At 38.3% G+C, this 20,339-nt stretch overlaps 1 long non-coding RNA gene across 1 annotated transcript; it reads left to right on the top strand.

The window, feature by feature from the left end:
* The first annotated feature begins 15,814 nt into the window (after positions 1-15,814).
* LOC129148833 (uncharacterized) lies at positions 15,815-20,339 on the top strand. The gene is made up of 2 exons (XR_008555804.1): positions 15,815-15,943; positions 19,890-20,339. It is a non-coding gene; the product is annotated as an uncharacterized LOC129148833 (long non-coding RNA).

Raw genomic sequence — 20,339 nt, 5'->3', positions numbered from 1 at the left:
GTAACCCAGTGCACAGATTAGTGGACATTGAAAAGAAATTAATTAGAAGGTGGCCTGCAGGGCAGGACTGGGCAATATGGGCCAGACACGCCCTAGAGCCAACCTCCCGTGGTCCCTCCCCAGTATCTGGGGAGTGAGTAGGGTCCCTCCAGAAGGTGAGGTCCCTCAGCCTGGCCTGCAGGGATTGGGCTGAAACCAGCTACCCAACATTCCCCGAGGGGTCCCAGAGTGCGAGAGTGCACTCTGCAAAGTTGCTGTAGTACAGGGTATGGAACGCAAACACAAGTGTGCAGTAAACTTGATTAGGGGCTGACAGTGCCTCAGCAACAACATAACCCATGGCCAAAGGTGGAATTGCGCAGCCCTGCGAGGAATCAGGCTTCCTCCTCTCTGGTTTCCGGTGTATCACCTGAGAACTGCCTCTGCCAAGTCATTGTATCTCTGCAGCTTCTGCATTGAGTGTCTGCCGTCTGGTGGCCAGTGCGTGTCATAGCGACTTGTCAGATGATCAGACACAGCCTATTAGCCTTTCATATATATAGATATTCTGGATCTTATTTACACCGTTTTTTTTTTTTCTTTTTCTTTTTTTAGTTGTCTTCCCATGATACTAATTGGGCAGGGGATTTGGAGGCACTACCTCATTACTGCCAAATAGAACAAATAGAAATTTAGTTTCCTTGCTCAGCTGCCATAAATGGGAGACCTCCTAGTTGCTGATGGGTGTGAGACTGTCAGTTTCCTATTGGTCCTCCATTTATACCTCTCAGGTTGAGAGACATAGGAATGTGTATTTATTGCACTCCACACAGCTCCCACTGACACTATGAGGAAAGTGTAGGAGCCCTGTTCACACTGGTAGAGATAAAATTACTAACTCTCCACTAGATCTCTTCTTACACCACCTTAGGGCAACGGGTGGGGTTAGAAGTACGTGTTTTCTTAGTGGTTTCCACTGACTTCTCAAGCAGAAGCGGGCATCATTACTTCATGGCAGAGATGAAAGTCCACTTGTCTAGTCAGCCTTCTCTGACATCACCCCAGAGGGTGTTGGGGTGCCTTATTATAGCCATGCAAGGGTGGAAGTCTAGGCTCTCTGCTTAGCATTTGGTGGTAGGAATGCATGTGGTTTGTCTGTGCTGTTCTGCAGAGTAGAGCAGTTATTGTTTAAGTTTCCTGGTATTGCCATGTTTTCCCTTTACTGGTCTCCTTCTGATATTTTACTACACTTGTTGGTATTTCCTGGTTGATAATTTCTTCAACTCTTAGCCTGGGATATATGAGGTAAAACAAACCAACCATACAAACATACAAAAAACAAAACAAAACAAAACAAAACAAAAAAACAACAACAAAAACCACAGTGAACTCACCTCAGTGTAGTTCCTTAGAATTTGAAGTTTTAGCCATTTGCCATCTTCTCTACCTTTTGAGCCTCCTTCTATTTGATGAACACTCCATCTTCCTAGAAACAGAAGTAATGAATATATTAAAAATGTTAAATATGTATATCCATAAATAATGATTTTCTGAAAATGTTCTACCTTTAAAACCTATGGCCATTACAAGGCTTACTGTCAGAACTGAAGGGAGAGTAGCTAGCAATTAAAAGAATGGATCTATTGATAAGCTTTTGTTGATTTTACTGTGTTGACTTGTTTATTGTAAGGGAAGAAAGAAGTCTTGATTTTTTTGGCATAGATAAAAAAAAATTTATTTCCTTTTCTAAATCATAACAGCTTTCTTTCTGTATCAGGACATGTGTTTTGAAGAAATGAGTCTTGACAATCATAAACCATTGACAGAAAAGACTAGGATGTTTCTTTCCTTATAATATACAAAAATTTTAATTTCAAGGAGAACTAGGAGGCCCTTTAAAGAGTTGAGCCAGAACAGAGATAAGAATCTTTTGGATGTATTCTTGCTTCATCTCCTACCTTGTTCAAGTTGAAAGGAAAATGCAAAATGAAGGGAATCATGCTCTACATTCTTTTTCAAACTGAGGGAGACCACCTTACAGGAAGTCTCATAGTAGTAACAGGAGTCACTGCAAAGTAGATATAAAGGGAGCTGGAAGTAGCTCCACTGTACTTTACTAAAATAAAGGGCAGAACTTCCTTTTCCCTCCCAGGGGGAAGGGTAAATGAGAATTGACAGCCACTGAGCTTGAAATGGGGCAGCAGTAGCAAGGGGTAAGAGATGACGTAGTGCTGTGACAGAGGTCAGGGGTTGATAACTAATCTAGAGACCAGGTGGAGAATGTGAATGAGATTCAGAGGTTCGGTAGAGTGAACTAAGGTTGCAGTAGAGCTGAGTCAGTGGAGGGAAGAAGCTGTACTTGATTCCTTCTGTGTATTTGAGAAGTGAAACCTAGGAGCACATCCAGTCTATGTGTAAAAATTTCATCTCCATTGAAGGCCAGTGAGAAATCAGAGGAACAGCAAAGGAATTGTTCAGCTTGGGCACAGTTTCCTGTTGTGTTTCCTTATATCTAAACTCCAATCTGGAGAAGAAAAATTACAGAGGCAAACATTTGTGACAAGAAAATTAATACTTAAATAGAATTGTCACCTTGAAATTTAATAAATATTTATCCATACAAGGCTGAAACAAACCAACCTAAATGAGAACAAGATAATATAACTTTAAAAGGCAAGTTTTGTTTGTTTGTATTCTATGGATTAGGGACTTAAAATGAATATTATAAAAATAAAGAAGTGGTAATACATGGAATAGTATATGGTATATCACTGTTTTTGCACACCACTCTCTTCATCCTCACATCCAAATCGCATACCTGCAAGAAGCATTCATTTGCCATAAATGCTTTGCATTGGATGGGAGAAAGTATGTGCTAAGCTACTTATATTGGATCTTAGTGTACAGCTGCCTACTTAGATTACCTTGTCAAATACTGTACAGATACTCAAAACAGCCCGACAAAGTATCTAGTGTGGCACTCCCACTGAATAGAGATATCTCTTCCCCTTAAAGCAGATTGAGTCATTTTTGAACCAGTTATAAGTGTTAGTACTTTCTGATATATAGCCTAAAATTATCTCCTTGTAACCTCTATAAATGGTGTTAGTTTACCTTTCAGATGCTACAAAAAAAAAAAAATCTACCTTCTTTCAAACTTCCTTTAAATGCTTGAAAATGACTGTTATACACCTAGTAATTTACTATAGAGGCTGTTTTGTCTTTCCTTATTACTCTCATTATTGTACCCTTGAATGAGTTTTATTTTGTACTTTCCACTTCAATTGTGGCAGTAAGGATGAAACACAGCATTTCTTGTGAAATGTGACCAGCTCCCAAGGCAGTGGGAGTGACTATTTCTAAACAACACTGGATCACTTGATTTGTAATCTTAATCTGATAGACTTTGTTTTCTTTTTCATGAGTAGTGGCACATGTTGTAAAATGCTGTACACTTGCTATGCACATAGTATAGGAGTTTCTTGAAAAGTAAAATTATCTGAAGGTATTCATTGGTGTCATGACAAGGAATAGTCAGATTCCCAATTATCACACCTACCATGATGAAATTCAAATCTGGGGAGGACTCTGCAACAGGCAGAAGGAATCAAATAAACAGATGAGTCTGGATTCTGAAAGAGATCAGAAGATTGGTGTCAATCACTGATAATCATTGATGTCAATCACTGATGCCAATCACCTTTAGAAAGGGATACAGGGAGCAGGAGATACAAAGTGATCATGGTAGAGAGGAAGGGAATTAACACCAGACATGAGCTTGGATCTCCCAAGGGTGTAGAAGTAACTAGACAATCCATGAGAGCCAGGTTATTATAAAAAGGGTCCTGGATATGAGAAGGGGCTTGTAAAGTAGTGTTATTAATGTTATTGTTTCCATTGAAACATGGAGTCTGTCTCAGTTTAATTGCCTGCTAAATTAATAGAATTAGTAAGTGACAAATCTGCCATTCCAATTTGCATCTTTTGACACCAAGATTGGTGATCATTTTACCATATTCTGGCTTACTCTGTTTCAGTTAGCTAACCTTATAAAAATATTAAATACAAATCACCCAGAATCTAGTGGCTTAAAATAGTAATATTTTATGTTCATCATCTGGGGTCCTCAGATGCTGGTGTTACAGATTGCGTTCAGCTGGACTACTCTGCTGGAAGCTGTAGCAGCTGATGGGGACCAGTTTTTCTTTGCAAGCCTATCATTGACCTTCCCTGGTCCAAGTTTTTCTTATCCTCATTTATGTAGAGGGCTAGCTGGAAATCACTATTCTCAAAGTGTGGCAGAGATAAAAGGGTCTCTCCTAGTATCCTAAGAGACTGAACACTGTTGCTTCTCCTCCATCCCCTGGCCAAAGGAAATCATTTGGCTAAGCCCCAAACCAAGGAATGGAGCAGTGTTGTAATGAAGCTTCAACAAAGGTAAGGATGATGAAGGGCTTCCCTTGGTCTGCCTACTATATGTTAAGACCAGAATTTGATCAGAATACTGGTCGATGTGCCTGAGTTCCTGCTGACTACTTTGAAGGTCCTAATTTTTCCACTTGATGTGAAATAATCATACATCCCGAAACTTGAGCAACTCTGAATGTACAGATGAAAAAATAGAAATGAGGGGAAATATGGAGAATTCCACATATTTGTACTTATGAATCCTTTTTGTGTTTGCACTTCTGAATTCATTGTACTTCTTTCAAATATATAGTCTTTTTTTTTTTTAAGGCACTGTTTATCAGATCATTTGCTATCTTAAATAACAGAATCTACTTTTTACTAAGTCTGTCAGAAAACACAGGATGAAATAACAATGTCTAAAGGGTCTAATTTAAGTTTTTCCTCTAAGATGTTAATAAATTTTTGAGAAATTAACCTTTATCCAAAATGTTGGATATTCTTCTGAATTAATCAATATAAATATCCTAATTTCCAAGTTCCAATGAAAAGCCTTTAAGTACAGAAGTTTACAAAATCAGAGTGGACTATCTGTTGTTCTGAGTTCTTTTCTGCAAAGAAACTCAGATTTTTCTGATAATTTTTCTCTTTCTTGAAGATATGTTGAATTTCTTCTTTTATCCTTATAACTGACACAAAAGTAATTTCAGATGTACTTTCTGAGTTCAGCAAATCCTTTTAATCAATAGACATTTTGATGAATCCCACATGGGCTTTTCATTATAGTCATATATTACAAGCCATCTCCATTTATTCCGACATCCCTTTGCTTTGGATTAATAGGATCAATCAATTTTTTTTCAAAAGCTTAATATGATCCTTATTTTTATCTTGACTTTTGCCCCTTATATTATGTGTTCTTCTTATTGATATAATATGTTAGAGAAGTGTAGGTTTTATTATTCTTCCTATTTCCACATCCTACAGAGGAAAGTAGAGCTTATACCTCCTTCTTTCTGCATTAATTATGGAAACATATATTGTTTATATTTCTTGGAAACACATTGAAAGATTTGTGCTGCAGCATTAACCACGATTATTACAGTGCTGTCACTGCAGCGTTGGCATAACCTGAGTATTATTGACTTAGCACATATGACAGAGGGCCTAGTCTTCTCAGTTTTTCTCTTCTAGCTTGTTATATGCCTAGCATAGTGCTTTGCTCAAAGTAGTGGATGGTAATAAATATAAGTGGATGATAATAAATATTTAGCATAATAAATCTTTATTATGTTAAAGACCTTTTCAAAATTCTCATTTGCCCAGAGAGTAAATGGCTTTAAATGCTTCTTGACTTGTTGTTTCCATCCTAATAGTTCAGTATTTCCCACCTGTGCAAGAAAACACCATGAAACTGTTTTTTTCAATTTTTTTTTCCTCAAAAGTTAAAGAAATTTAGGGTTTGTGCAAAAATACTCTTCAATGATACTAATGTTTATAATGATAAAAAAGGATATTTAAAATATTTTTTCACAGCTCTTCAGGAAATACTGCAATCATCCTCAACCTGAACACATCTATACTTCTAAGTTTTAAATAGTATATACAACTTGTATACTTGTATTTTTCATGCATTATTATTATATACACTTTCCCAAATATGTACCACCGAGTCTTCATATTTCTAATTTCTAGTATCTACATCACGTTTCATGAAATTGATGTTCACAGTGAGGATAATGTGTTTTTTCAATTATGTTTTTTATTTATTTTGTTATTATGCCACAAGTCTTTTATAAACATCAGCTTATTTATCTTTTCTTAAAACATATCATATAAGTAAATTCCCAGGACCTAGCTATCAGCACATTCTTATTTAGTTACATGTGGTTTAATTTTACTTTTGTAACCTATTAGGTCAATAAAATAAAACATCAATAATATATTTGAAAAAGATCAAAGTCAAAATTAGGAACATTTTAAGGCTTTAAACAAATTTACTGGCCACTACTATAGACATTATAGAGAGTACCAACCATTTCATGACTGTTACTTTGTTGATTTTTTTATTTAAACTTGTTCCTAGTTCTGGGATTTAGAATTGAGTATACTCAATCACCTGATTAATCCAGATATTAATATTTCAACAAAAATATTAATTCCAGAGAACATCTTACATTGATCATCCCCATTTTACATATTGGTGTCTGGCAATAATTCTTTTGGGTACATAGCTGGAAATGTGTACCATAAGCCTCTTAAAATGGAGTCCTTTCCCAGTGAGTTCTTACATAAGAAACTGCCAGTCTTCCTGTCATCTCCCTCTCCTATGTCAGCCTGACACATCCCTTAATCTACTGAGCAAGACAGCCTTCCTTGTTCCTGTCAGCTTGACCAAACTTTAGACCAGCTTCTTCCTCACTGGAGGCCCTTGACCTCCCTCTTCTTAGAGCACTTACCTCAGAAAACTTGGAATTGTAAATTCTCTCTGCTGCTTTGACATGTAAATCTTCTCCCAGACTTTTTGTCAGCTTTACAACCTAGGAGTGTCTTTCTCAAGGACTAGGAGCCATCCCTTTGAAAGGTTATCACCAAGAAAGATAGTGTGTCGGTCTGTGTAAGAAGGTGGAAGCCTGAGTGAGCACCAATTAGCAGACACAGCTGGTCTAATAACATTGACCAACTACTCTTTCACTTCCTGCAGTACTTTTCCTCCAGCTCACCCAGTGCTCCCTCCAAGATGAAATGCTCTCTCTTACTGCGGTAGTCTTAAATAATGTCTTGGCTGTTTAACTCCGTACAATTTTTCTATTACACATGTTTATATAGCTATAATTTATATCTATCTTGCTCTTTCTCTGGAGAACCTTGACTAGTATATAGGCAAAGTGAATCTAGCAGCATGTGATAGCAACAACAGTTTCATCTTAAAGAATCATTCCACTATAATTTTTATTTTGTATTTAAGTTCTTATTTTTGTATTTCAAAGGCCATCATTGCTGTGGAAATTGTGAAGTTTCCTCTAAATATTGAATGATACTAAAATGTGAAAACTTGGGAATCATTTACCAGCCGGTAAAGGAGATCTTTGTCAGTTGGACTTTGCATGATTATTCAATCATTTTCTGCCTCACAGGGATCCTATGCTTCTTTGGGCACTACTGTTAGGTAGGAGGATTGGAAAAGAAATAGAGGAAGTGGATGGATAAGCCACAGTGTGTAATTCCTTCTCTTGAGTAATAGAGGGGAGGTGGCAACAGATACGACATGAATGAGAAAACTGACCTTAGGATATGTTAGACCTAAGTATTTAGAATTAGATTAAATATTATCTTTCATTCAACAGTAACACAAAACTAACTGTGTAGGGGTAAGATATGTACTTATTTTGCTGAAATTCTGATAATAGGGCACATTGATTAAAGGTACCCTATTTCATCATTTTCTTAAAGACTTATGCCAACCTGAAAATTGTAATTATACAGAACAATCAAATCAAAAAGCAGATGTGAGTGCACACAATAAAGGAATAAGTCACATATTTCATATATACCATAACCTAAAAATATAAGGATTGCAGAAAAGTAAAACAATCTATATATATAAGCCTAATATGCTAAGTGTCCCACCAATCAGTCAACCGTTCGGTTTGCTTGACCAGTCACTATGACATGCACTGACCACCAGGGCACAGACGCTCCAACAGGTAGGAGACTGGGTGAGACAGGTTGGGCATGCCCTGGAGCCAATCTCCTGCAGTTCCTCTCTGGCCTCTAAAATATTCCTTCTAATTAATTTCCTTTCAAGCTGCATGAATTTGTGCACCAGGCCTCTAGTATATTAATAAAACTATAAAGACTGGCTTATTAAACAGTAAGGTACTATTTAACACACTTCAGCACAAATTAGAAAGTCTAATGCTACTAACTGTTAACAAGGCTGTGGGAAAGAGAAATTCTAACATATCTGTAATAATAAAAGCATAATATGCTAATTAGACTAGACAGTTGAACGACCTTCCAGACATCATTCCGGACGAAGCCATGGTGGTGGGGGCTGAAGTAGAGTCAGTTAGGGGCGATCAGGCATATATACATATGTGCCACTTCATTCTGTCCCCATGCTTTTGATGAGAAATCTAGTCATTTGAATTGTTTTCTATAGTTAGTATGTCAGTTTTCTCTGGTGGCTTCCAATATTTTTCTTTGTATTTAGTTTTTAGCAGTTTGATTATGTTGCAACTGGACAGAGAGCTATTGAGCTTATTCCATTCTGGGTTCACTGAGGTCCTTGAATTTGTAATGTCTTGTCTTCCACCAAATTTAAGAAGCTCTCATATACAAGGTGGGGCAAAAACACTTGTGAAAATGTGAAACAGAGTTTATTCTTGATATTATTTACTAATTGTACTATTTTCTGTATGAACAACTGTAGGCCTACTTTTGCCCCATTCTGTATTATTCTTTAAATACTTTTCAGCACCACATTCTTTCTTCTTGCCTTTTGGAACATGAATAACATGAACTTTGGAGTACTCATTAATTTTTATCAGCCCCTGAAGCTCTGTTCATTTTCCCTAGTCCTTTTCTCTGTTATTTAGATTGAATATTTTTTATTGATTTGTCTTGAAGAGCTCATTGACTCTTTTTTCCTGTCATTTTCATTCTGCTGTTGAAATCATCCAGTGAGATTTTTAATTTCATTATTGAAATTTTCAATTATAATATTTCCACTTGTTATTTCTTAATCTATTTAATTACCAGCCCTTTTTACTTTTCTATTTTTAAAAGAATGTTCAGAATCATTTATTTGAGCATTTTTTAATTGTCACTTTTAAGTCTTTATCAGATATAAAAGCTTATCTATGTCATTTTGGTATGTTGATTTTTTTTTATATGTCAAATAATTGTAAATTGTAACCTGATTATTTTTAGTATTTCATCGTACAACTAAATCTGAAATCCTGTGGATAATGTTAATATTTTTGTATTAGTGGGCAGTCAAGATAGTTAAGGTCAGGGACTAAATTCTAACATTCTAGTTTCATTTTTAATTTATTTTTCCAAACCTTTACATGCTTTGAAATTTATCCGAGATGTGTGTCACTCACATGATCATTCTGGAACCTGAAGGCTATCTATTCAGTGGTTCAGTTCTTGAAGTTTTTGATAGGCTAATTAAGAACAAATCTATGCATGTTTGGGTAGGAGGTTAGTCCAAAAGTTTATAAACAAATTAGAGCATCTCTTTCCTGAGCTTCCTTCATTTCAGTGCTCCCCAGTGCTTTCCTGTTCTGTGAGATGGCCCTTGTCTGTCATTCAGTCAAACACAGCACTAATAAATTCACTCTGCAGTACACTTGCATGATTACATCCAGGTCTGACATGGAATGGAGAAAGAAAAGCAAGAAAAATAAAACAATGGGAATGGCCCCATATTTTTAGAACTGCATTTCCACTAAATGAAGAGGGAATTTTCCATTTCTGTGTAATTTCCCTTAGCTTCCACTGCCACCATGGGGAGTGGCTGGTAGATTGGGCAAGTGAAGAGAGAAAATAAAAAATAATGTATTTCTATACTCTCCTGAGGAAAGAATTGCTTTTCTTATTCCCAAACAGTATATTCTTCCTCCATGTACCTGCTACCATTTTCTTTCTTAGTCCTCAACTTGCTGTTCTCATACATCTGTCCAGGTTTTATAGTTGAATTCAGTGGCAGAAACCAGATGGAATATGCTTACTCCATTTTACCCAGAACTGGAATGAACAAATATATTTCTGTTTACAGAAATTTTTGAAGTTGTGCTTAAGTATAGAGTTAGATTGCAATAACAAGGACAGTTCAATGTGTTTTTCTTAATTTTTTATGTTCTATATTTTTTGAAATTTTTGGTTTTGGCCCGTGTTTTTACAATTTATAAACTATTTGTGGTATGCTGTTTGCACAATGACCCTGATTATTCCTCTCATTGTATTTATGTTCCTTTCCAATGAATTTATAGATGCAATTATTAAGAATTTGAGTATATTGCTCTATCCATGAATCTGAGCTGACCTCATGATTTTCTTTGATATATTGATTGTGGCAGAAGTGATAATATGCCCCTGTGAATCTAGGCATCAAGGGATCTGGCATGTTTTTGCATCCTGCCAACATCCCTCTCTTCCTATCTCACTCTAAAATCAATCATAACAATAATTAATTAATAAATAAATAATAAATAAAATAGGCTTGAGCAGATGAGCTTTGAGATGATGAGAGGTCAATTTACTGTCAAGGAAGGAGAAAAGTGAACAAAATCAAAGCAATTTTATTAATAAGTAACTTCAAAGAACTTCAAATTAAAGGGTGCTTTGCAACATTATTCATTTCTATTTTCTAGTATATTGCATTCACTGGCAATTAAATTCAAAGTTCTTCCTCTTGTGGACTTCTCTCTGGGGCATATTTAGACCCAAAAGAATAAACCTTCCTTTTTGAAACAGATGATTTTACAATTAATGAAATTTGTCTTCATTTCTAAGATTTCTAAGCACATTTATTAGACTGTTTTGTATCTGCCATAACATCTGACCTAATTCTAATTTGCAAAACATAATTGGAGCTTAGGGATATCATTATTCATAATACTCTTTCAGTTATAACAAATGAGAGGTAACCTTTGAATAAAAAATGACATTCAAAGCAAACCGTACTGTTCCTTTTCTTCCTCCTAAATGTGAATGAAAACAAAACCAGTCCTTACTTATTGTTGCTGATATTTGACCCCTAAAAATGCATGTGGTTTTATTATTTGTAAAGGTCTTAGGAGAGTATTTACTTAGACATCTTGGCAGTTTGGTAGAATATACAGTTCATAAATTTATGAGTTTTTAAAAGTATAATGTTCTCATCTTTCAATTATATTTGAAGAGTGAAAATATGAAGTATATTGTTGGCACATGTTATCATTGCTAATGTGATTTGCTTTCCTAAAATTTGGTAAATTTTTAAACTCATGTATATTTCTTGAGTTAGTTGTTGAAAACCAATTAAAAATTGCTGGAATTTATTGCTGGAAACATTTACTAAAATTGCAAATTTTACTTAGAGTCTTAGAGAATTTTGAAATGTTATACTCAATCAACTATTTTCAAATGCTATCCTTAAAGAGACAATTACATACAATAAATGAAGAGAGAATGCTTACCTCTGTGCCCTTGGCCAGGAGTCAAACCCGTGACCTTTCAGTGCATAGGCCCACTCTCCTACCCTCTACCTTCTAACCACTGAGAGACACAGCTGGGTCTGTACTTGCTTTTTACTTCCTCATTTTTTTAAAAAAAATTTGTTTTGCAAAGGGTTTGTTATTTTACCATTCTCTTCAAATAACCAACTTTATAAACCTTTTTTAAGTTTGAATTTTATTCTGTTGTATGTATGTACAACATTTCCTTTATCCATTCATCCATTTTTGACATTTGTTTCCACATCTTGGCTATTTTGAATAGTGTTGCAATGAACATGGGAGTTATAATATCTTCTTGAGATCAGAGTTTCAACTCTTTTGAGTAAAGAGACAGAAGTGGGATTGCTGGAGCATATGGTAGTTCCATTTCTAATTTTTAAAGGAAACTCCAAACTGGTTTCCATAGTGGTGACACCACTATGCATACCCACCAACAGTGTGAAAGGATTGCAATTTCTCCATTCCTTAACCAATGCTATTGACTCTCTTTTTTAAAAAATGTCTTTATTGATATTACATATGTGTCCTTATCCCCCCATTGACTCTCTTTAAAAATATAATATTCATCCTAAAAGGTATAAGGGGATTTGTCATTGTGGTGTCAATTTGTGCATACATGTTGGGCATTCATATGTCTTCTTTGGAGAACTGTCTAGTCAAATCCTTAGCCCATTTTTAAATTGGGTTTTGTTTTTTTTGTAGTTAAGTTTAGTTATGTTTTGTTTGTATTGAGTTGTGCAAGTTCTTTATACATTTTGAAGATGAAACCCTTAAATCAGATATATGGTTTAAAAATATTTTCAACAATTTCATAGGTTGCCTTTATACTTTGTTGATTATTTATTTTGCTGCATAGAAGCTTTTTCGTTTTATAAAATCCCACTTATCTATTTTTGTTTTTGTTATCAGTGCTTTGAATGTCATGAAATCATTTCCAAGACCAGTTACAAAGCTTTTCCCCTGCGTTTTCTTAGAGTAGTTTTACATTTTCACATCCTTTGTATAAGTCTTTAATCCATTTTGAGTTGATTTTATGATATAGTGTAAGGCAAAGGTACAATTTCATTTTTCTACATGTGGACATTCAGTATTCCCAGCACAAAAAGATTATCCTATACCTACTGTGAATTGTTGGCACCCTTGTTGAGTATCAGTTGACTATCTATGTGAGGATTCATTTGTAGGTCTCTGTTTTGAAACATTGTGCATATGTCTCTTTTATACCACTTCCATACTGTTTTGATAACTCTAGTGTTGTAATATATTTTGGAATCAGGAAATGTGATACCTACAAGTTTTGTTCTTTTTTCTCAAGATTTTTGTGCCTATTTTGTGATATTTTTTATTTCATATAAATTTTAAAACTCTTTTTCCATTTCTCTAAAATATACCTTAGGTTTTTTTTTGTAGGAATTATATTGAATCTACAAAATCTATAGATTATGGTCATTTAATAATATTATACTAATCCATGATCAGAGGATGTCTTTCCATTTGTTTTGTCTTCATTAATTTCTTTCATCAGTGTTTTTTTAACTTAAACTGTACAAGTCTTTCAGTTTATTTCTTAGAATTTTGTGTATTTCTTTTGTGTTATAAATGGCAGGTTTTCCCTAATTTTCTTTTGTAATAGCTCATTGTTAGGAAATATAACCAATTTTTGTATGCTGGTTTATTATCCTGAATTGGTTTACTAGTTCTAACAATTTTTAAATGAAGTCTTTAGGGTTTTCTACATGTCAAACCATGACATGTAGAAAACCCTAAACAGGGGCAATTTTACTTCTTTCTGATTGGGATGTCTTTTATTTATTTTTCTTGTTTAGTAGATCTGGCTGGGACTTCCATTATCATGTTGAATAGAAACAAGAAGAGTAGGCACCCTTGGCTTTGTTCATGATTTTGAGGAAAAGTTTTCAGTTTTGCTCTTTGAGTATGTTGGTTATGAGCTTTTCATATAAAGGGATGGGCAAAAGTAGGTTTATAGTCATGAGTATATGAAACACAGAGTTAATCATAACCTGCATGTCTTTTTCCACATGAACAGCTGTAAACCTATGTTTGCCTGCTCTATATAATAGCTATGTTTATTGGATACTCAGAATTTATTTATCTTGTAATTGGAGGTTTGTACCCTTTCACCAATATCTCCCTGCTTCCTTTACCCTGCCAGTCTTTGGTAAAATTCTGCTAAGAATTTTACAGTTTCAAATTTTATATTTGAGTCTTTATTATAAGTTCATTTTTGTGAGGAGTGGTGTAATGAATTTGGTTTCATTCTTTTGCTTATTATCCAGCTTTCTAAAAACCATTTATTGCTGAGACTGTGCTTTTCCTATTGAAAATTCTTATCTCTCTTGTCAAAACTAGTTTATTTTATATGCTAAGGTTTATTGCTGGGCTCTCAATTAGGGTCCAGAATTGAGAGCCCAGCAATAATGTGTCTATGAGTCTATTTTTTTTCCAGTAACATACTGTTTTGATTACTATAGCTTTGTACATTTTTTGCAATCAGTGAGTGTGATGCTTCTAAGGTGGTTCTTTTTTTAAGATGTGATTTGGATAATCAGGGTCTTTTAAGGTTCCATACAAATTTTAGGATTATTTTTCTATCAGTGAAACATACATTGGAGTTTTGATAGGAAATGCATTAACTCTATAGATGGCTTTGAGATGTATGGTTATTTTTGAAAGGGAAGAGCAGGACAGCACAAAATGTACTGTACCCTCCACCCTGTGTAACTATGTATATAACTCCTTTTTCTTAGAAAACCGCGAGAATGTAACAATTGCATGAACCTGCCAATAGGAATGTAGAGAGGTGGACTCAGTCCACCTTAAGCAAGCTGCCCAGTGTGCCTTTGTGTAACTGGACCCCTCACCCTACCCCTGACCAATCATAAACACTCTCCCTGCCCACTGCTTGAGACCCCCTTAAAGCCTTTGTGTTGGCGAGAGAAGCTCTCTTGGTCCCCGGTGAGCGCTGGAGATGAGAGCTCGTGCTAGCACGAATAAAGGTTCTCTTGCAGTTACAGCGGGTCTTGGCTCCTTCCTGGGGGGTTTTTGGGGATTCTGAACACTGGGCATTACATTTGGGGGCGCGTCCGGGATCCCCAAGCCCTCCGAGGGACCCCCAAACCCGGAGAACCTGACTGGCCACGGTAGGTGTCTGTTTGTCTTTTGTCTCTTGTGTGAGCTCAAATCTGAATTTCTGGCAGTGCCCGAAGCGATCTAGGCGGACGCGCTGCTGAAGGATCACGGGCAAGAGGCATCGGGAGACGTCTCGATCCTCTTTCAGGAGGGATGTGTATGCCCCTCAGTTTCTGGGACGAGGTGGGTCGCTCCCGCCGGTCGGCGTGAGGCCGTCGTCCACGCTTCTGGTTCTGCTCCAACGGACTCGCGTTGGAAGGATTTTCTTAAGGATCCTCTGTTTGTGTGTGTTGATTTGTTTTTGTTTTGTTTTGTGGACTCTCTTGACGGACATTATGGGACAGACTCATTCCACTCCAAGTGAGTGGAAAGGGGAGCTTAATCTCCCCCCTTCCTCCCCCCCCCCCCCCCCCCGAAGGCCATAGAGCTTCCTCAGGCAAATTAATCAGGTGTCTGTTTAAACTCTGGTAAATATCTAGTAGGAGTCAAAAACTCGGACTGTTTGGTATATAAATATAAATGTGAAAATATTTGTTATCTCTTTCTGCTGTTTAATTTATTTAAAGATAGGGCGGACCTGCTGTGGCGGAATACAAAGGTCTTTAGCAGCTGCTGAGACACCTTTTTCAGAGTCCTTTGTTCTCCGTCAGAGAGGGAATCAGCCCACTTAGATGATAAAAATTCCTCTGTTTGTATAAATGAAGGTTTCAGTTTGCTCTGATTTGTGAATTTACTGTATTAAATTGAATTTTAAAGTTCTAAGGTTGATTTAAAAGTATCCATTTATAACATTTCAAAGAACAAAGGAACTTTTATTTACAGCTTCCTTATCTCTTTTGGTGCTCGGAGACTCCCAGCTAACAACTTCACAGGGCGGAAAGATTTACAGGCCTGTGACATCATAGTCCAACGTGGAACTAAGGCTGAAGTTACTATTAACTCTTTATAGACCCCGTTAACCGTTTGTTTAACTTACTGTTTTCAGTTATTAGGATCCTCAGAGAGGACATAACCTGGACTTTCCCTTCCTCTCTCATCTGATTCTAATAGCATCTGTAACTGGATTAAAAATCTTTTCTTTCAGGAGGCCATCCAGGCTTTAAGCTCACAAGAAATCTTCTCCTGCGAGAGGAGAGAGGGACCCCCCGGAAGGGGCTGGAGGCTCTCCCTCTCAACAGGTGTTTGTTTTGTGTTTTGTCATGTTGGTATCAGGACTGTTTGTTTTGTCTTTTTGTCTTATATTTTCTGTCATAATTGGGCCCTATATGTATATATTATTTATTGAATTTTGATTTGTCAAGGTTTTGTCAGTTTGTTATCAGTTTGTTAAAATCCTCTTAGAGGACATTGAGTGGTTCTTCCCTTCTAGTTTAACCTTTGACTGTGTGATTGAATTACGGAACTTTTATCAAGGTTTTGCCTCTCCTGAAACAATGCTCCATGTGTAACCTGTCCCTCCCCGAGCCGGACTGCAGGATGATTTTTCCTTCAACACACTGGTCCCGCCCACTGGCCTATGGCAGAAGCCAGAAAAAGCGACGATAAGAAAGGGAGGCCCCCATCAGGGGACTTAGAGGCAGTGTTCCTGTTATCTGCTTAGATCCCAAGAATATAAGAATACTTATTTACTAAAATGATATAAGGACAGATGTTTGTTTGATATTTTGTTGTCTGCCTGGTTATAATTATTTGTTCATATATAGAAGAAAAAAACAACAACACATTTAATTTGTTTAAGGCTGAGTGCTCTGACAGGTAGCAATCCCTCCGAGTGGCCACTGGGATTCTTTTTTCCCAGGGGTGTTTTCTCTCTGTCAGAGGGGGAATCGGCCTGCCTAACAACATTTCTGTCTATATTTATTAATTTGAAGATATAAAGTTATAACAATTGTAATCCAAAGAGATTTAAAGCAGGGACCACATTCTAAAATTAACTATAAGAAGGAAGCTGGAGCTGGCAAAGTCACCAAGTCTGCCCAGCAAGCTCAAAACCTAAATGAATCTTATTTCTGACATCCACCACCACCCAGACTTAATCAGTGGTGGAGGAACGGTCTCAGAAGTGTTTGTCTCAATTGGCCATTAAGTTTGATATGATTATTGTACATTGTAAAACCTTTAAAAGAAAAGGAAAATATTTTATAGGCCACTTGGTCCTTGTGTGTGTGTGGCAACTCTTAAGTTATAATTTTGAAATCAGTAATTTTTAATAGAAACACACTCAAGCAGAGTGGCTTTTCAGAAAGGTCAGGGAGTCTGATTACAGTGTAGGGGTCACCGATTCCCCCACACCACCTTCGTTAGCAGGAGGAAAGCACTTTTCCCAGTGGGAACAGAGAGTGGGCTGCCAGATGAAAACGCCTCGGTGGGACCCGCGCCGCGCTCCCTGCCTCCGCCCACCCGGTGTCCCTCCCCTCCAGGGATTGTTTTAAGTGGCTAGAGGCAGCAACAAGGAGGGAAATTCCCTTGTGACCCTCTCCGCCCCAATGAGACCCAAGAACCCTCGGCAACTCCTTGGACACTTTTCACTGTGTTCTGTTAGGGGGCTTAAAGGCGGCAGCTAGAAATTCCCCATTCCAGGCTTATCAGAATCTGAGATTCTTATCTATAGGAAAAATATAACAGTTTGAAATTCAAGCGGCTGAGCCTGCTCCCTTCTCCCTCTGCCTTTTCTAAATATTTTAAAGTAATAAAAGATTTGAGGCATGATTATACATTTTTGAAAGACATAAAAAAAAAGTTTAGAGACTAATTTAAAATTATAAAATTTATAAAAGTTTATAAATAGTAAGAAGAAGAACAGAGAAATATTAGAAAGAAGAAAAAGCCAGCAGCAAATAGGAAGGAATTAGTATGCCTATTGTAAGAAGCAGAGGCACAGGAAGAGAAAATGTCCTGGCAGGTTAGCTAGAGAAGCAGAAAGGGGAGACTCAGACTCCAAGGGTCTTTAACTTAGAAGAAAAGGACTGACAGGACCGGGGTTCCTTTCTATTAAGCCTCCAGGGTAACCTTACAAGTGGGGGGCAAACCTGTTAGTTTCCTGGTGGACACTGAAACAGCCTATTCAGTCTTGACAGGGCCTATGGGACCCGTAACCTCCAAGAAGACAGCAGTCCAGGAAGCCACCGGACAAATTGCCTGTTTTCCTTAGACATCAAAAAGGACTATGGACCTCGGAAAGAACACGGTAACTCATTCATTTCTGGTCATGCCAGAATGCCCGTACCCCCTATGTAGATGTGACCTCCTACAGAAACTATTTGGACTGCCATCATATCCTTTGCGGGGGATGAAGCGGGAATTATTAGGGGCAGTTGGATACTACAACCTATGGATACCGGGGCTCATAGGGATTGCTAAACCTCTAGACTCAAGTACTGGGGGAACGCAGCCACTGAACTAGACCGAAGTAGAACAATGGGCCTTTGAGGAGCTAAAGAAAGCTCTCATCTCAGCACCTGCCCTAGCCTTGCCAGAGGTCACGAAGCCCTTCCACCTCCACGTGAGTGAGGTAAGAGGCATTGCCAAAGGGGTTCTCACTCAGACTCTAGGTCCCTGGAAGAGACCTGTAGCCTGTCTGTCTAAGAGACTAGACCCCATGGCAGCAGGGTGGCCAGCGTGCCTCTGGGCAGTAGCCACCACAGCATCGCTGGTAAAGAAGGCAGATAAGCAAACTCTGGGCCAGGAACTAGCCCTAATAATACCCCATGGTGTGGAGGCCCTCCTTCGAGGTACCCTGGAGAGATAGATGTCAAACACCAGGATCACCCAGTGCCAAGCTCTTCTCCTGGACCAGCCCTGCATCCGGTTCCATAAGACACTAGCCATCAACCCTGCCAGCCTGCTTCCAGAGCTTCCAGATGATGAGCCAGAGGAACCCATTCATGACTGCACAGAGGTAACAGACGCAGTACAAACGGCTCGTCCAGACCTGAAAGATGCCCCACTATCATCACCAGACAAGGTACTGTTCACGGTTGGGAGCAGTTATGTTCAGGATGGCATCCGATGTGCAGGGGCAGCAGTAGTCACCCTGAACCGCACCATTTGGGCGCAGTCCCTAAATAGGGGAACCATAGCACAAAAGGTCGAGCTTTTGGCCTTAATCCAGGCCCTCCAATAGGAACACAGTGCCATCCACCAGAAAAGAGGGTTACCAACTGCAGTAAAAAAGGAAATTAAAAATAAGGAAAACATTTTAGCCACATTAAAGGTCATCTGGCTCTCAAGGGCAGTTGCAATAGTGCACTGCAAAGGACATCAGAAAGGGAAGACAATTGAAGCCAGAGGAAATAGAGCCGCAGACCAAACTGCCACGGAAGCCGTCCAAAAACCAGTGGGGCCTTTACAAGTTTTAGTAACCCTGCTGTACCTGGACCTATGCAGACCCCCTCCTACACCAAACAAGAGGAGGAATTGGCAGAACAGAAGCAAGCCATTAAAGAACCGGATGGTTGGTGTACCCTACCAGATGACAGACTGTTGGTCCCAGAGGCTATAGGTTGGACATTAGTTACCCAGTTATACCAGGCTACCCACTTGGCGTCACCAAGACTTCTGAAGTTCTACAAGGCAGGTACTCTTAGATAAAATAATTAAAAGCATAGTCACTAGAAGTAATGTCTGTGCACAGGTAAATGCTAAGCAAGGTAAGAGGGTCCCCCTGAGAATTCGGGCCCCACGGAAATTCCCCAGGAGAGTATGGGAGGTGGATTTCACAGAGATTAAGCCACTAGCGTCAGGGTATAAGTATCTGCTAGCTCTCATAGACACCTTCTCGGGTTGGGTTGAAGCATACCCCACTAGGACAGAAACTGCCTCTATAATTGTCAAGAGATTACTCCAGGAGATTATACCTAGATTCAGGCTGCCAGTAGTCATAGGATCAGATAACAGCCCCGCCTTTTGTAGCCAAGATATCTCAAAATATAGCTCAAGCCTTAGGACAGCCATGCGCGAGACTCAAAAAAAGAATTTAACTGAATTTACCCTAGAAACCGGTGAAAACTGGACCAACCTCCTACCCTTCACCCTCTTATGGGCCAGGTGTACCCCCTACCGATAGGAGTTTCCCCCTTTTAGAGATCATATATGATAGACCTCCCCCTGCCACTTCCTTTCCAGGGACAGGAAGAAACTGAAAGCTGGAATTCATAACCATTCCCTTACTCAAGTCTTTACAGGCTGTGCAGTATACCCAGAAAGCCACCCATAAGCTTGTTCCTGTACAACCCTTCCAGCCCAAGGACTCGGTATAGGTAAAGAAGTTCACTGCCCAAGGACTCACCCCAACCTGGAAGGGATGCTACACTGTTATCCTGAGCACGCCCACGGCTGTTGAAGTAGACGGCGTCCAGACCTGGCTACACCACTCCCAGCTCCTGCACCAGGAAACGGCCTAGATCCTGGCAACCAGCGGCCTCACCCGTGAAATCCCTAGCCTGGACTCCACGCAGGCCAGGAGGAAACTCAACACCTGCAGGAGAAGAACTGGAATTCACTGTGGACAGTACTGTTGGGGACTGTAGTACTAAAGGCCTTAACCAGAAGTAAAAGACAAAGTAAAAATGCAAA

Source organism: Eptesicus fuscus, chromosome 4 (assembly GCF_027574615.1).
Source record: "Eptesicus fuscus isolate TK198812 chromosome 4, DD_ASM_mEF_20220401, whole genome shotgun sequence".
In the NCBI taxonomy this organism is placed as follows: domain Eukaryota; kingdom Metazoa; phylum Chordata; class Mammalia; order Chiroptera; family Vespertilionidae; genus Eptesicus; species Eptesicus fuscus.
This window is presented reverse-complemented; position numbering and strand designations above follow the sequence as displayed.